This window comes from Anneissia japonica, unplaced genomic scaffold (genome assembly GCF_011630105.1).
Source record: "Anneissia japonica isolate Jap-2015-1 unplaced genomic scaffold, ASM1163010v1 scaffold171446_len717541_cov154, whole genome shotgun sequence".
NCBI lineage: Eukaryota > Metazoa > Echinodermata > Crinoidea > Comatulida > Comatulidae > Anneissia > Anneissia japonica.
Genome location: NW_022696538.1, coordinates 568,021 through 570,171, shown reverse-complemented (window position 1 = coordinate 570,171; position 2,151 = coordinate 568,021).

The window sequence follows — 2,151 nt, the reverse complement described above, 5'->3', positions numbered from 1 at the left end:
TTATCTGTTGATGACCTTTTGACCTCCTGAATTCTGCAATGAGATTTTTGGGTCGATTCAACCGAGACGGCCCGAGTGGAGTTTCATGTAAATGTTTCGTACGGGAAAAAAATCGCGCCCTGGATATCACAAAGTTACCTACATATTTACCTGTGTTACCGCCACCAACCATCACCAGAAACGAGGTGTACACTCAACTTCGTCGTCTCAATACATCTAAAGCTGGCCACCCGAGTGACCTCCCTATAAGACTCATTAAAGAATTTGCATTTGAGATAGCAGAGCCGCTGACTATTATCTTCAACTCCTGTCTAATTCAGGGAACTTTTCCGAATTTTTGGAAAATAGCATCCATTACCCCTGTCCCCAAAGTAAAGCGAGCAAAAGATTTTGCAAGTTTTAGACCTATCTCTATAACTCCAATTTTAGCTCGCATCTTTGAAGGTTTCTTAGCAGAATGGGTGATGGACGATATGAAACAATATTGATACTCAGCAGTTTGGTAATATCAAAGGCAGTTCTGGTTATCACTATCTAATAAGTATGTTGGACACAATACTACGTGGACTCTGTCTCTTATACACATCTCACTGGAACTAAGTCTTCTTCTGACTCATGAGTTATCCTTGGTGTTTACACCGAATAAATCTATCCAAGTACTCAAGCCAAACTTCATTTCTAAAGAATATATATTAGCTGTTAAATATGCATTTAATTTATCTGATAGTGGAGTTGTTTTTAATCAGAGAAAATCCAGCTGTCACAGGAATGGAAACCAGTCCCCATCATAACAACCAATATTCAACTCCACTAGATATGCATGTTCATACATATTTATATACAGTGCTTTCTATTTATCTTAAGGCATTCTATTCATATAATATTTGATGAAATATACCTGACGAGTGTGTTTAAAGAAGGTGTCCAGCCTACTAGCATCCTTCAATTCAAACCAGAAGATATTCCAGACCCTGAGAGAACCCATCTGATATGGGGCTTTAGTAAGGTAATACAGGATTCCAATTGTTATCTCTAAGGTAGATTATGATGATAATTATAATTTATATGATACCTGAATATAATAGGATAGGAGTATATTCGGTGTGAATCACACCAAGGAAAACCCACTGAGTCTGGAGACTCATTTCCAGTGGTGTCCTTCAGGTGGTGAATTGGGCAGTAAACCAGGAGACAATTCTCTACTCCTTTCTGAATAGTGTACTGCATTCTTTAACGTGCACATGGGCCATAATGTACATGGGACCAATGGCTTAAACGTCTCATCCGAAAGACAGAGCTCTGTTGTGACTTGCATTTCAGCCCTCCAGCTGAAATACAAGGAGAGCAGCAATGGAATCCAAAATGTTTTCACCGTCCAACGCGCACACACAGTGGCTACCAACAGTTTAGCCATCTGAGCTAAGCTCAAAATGCACGCCATTGTGTCGGGATCCAGTATTTCGAGATTACTTATGTCATCATCAGGAATGATTCCTGAGTTAAGCTCCTTTCATTGATTATTGGTTTAGGCTGTGTTCTCTTTTTACATAGGACTTTGCAATGTCTGGGATGCGTGTCGGTATCTATTATGGGTTTTCTGATGTCGTTCGTCAGCAGATCGTGAATCAGTGTTGCTTCACAGGGATTCCTGGATTTATTCAGGTGATGTTGTCCAAAATGCTGAAAGACAAGGGTAGGTCAATATAACAATGAACTTTAATTGTTGAAATTCATATAACTCGCAGCCTGAATCACATGTACTAATGAACTTTGAACAAACAGGACACTTCATAGGACAAGAGAGTTATGAGTAAACATAACATTTACACTTTATTTGACTAGTGTGCAATTGTGCACACATTGTGTGCATGTTTGTTTTAGGCTTCGCTTCCTTACCCTTTAGTATGTTAAAATCCGATTCTGATTATTGTCTGTCTAAATGTTCTAATACTGCAAAACTGGAACTCAGCTGCTGAATGCGTTAAGTAAACACGTGTCTAGCAAAAAAGAAATGGTAAAAGTCACTATTTTTTTGTCAATCTAAAATATGGATTGATATTCAACCATGTCTGCAAAAATTAGATATTCTATTTTGGTAGAATATTTGAGACCATAATGTGTTTATTGAGTGCATTGGTTTTGCATTGCGTC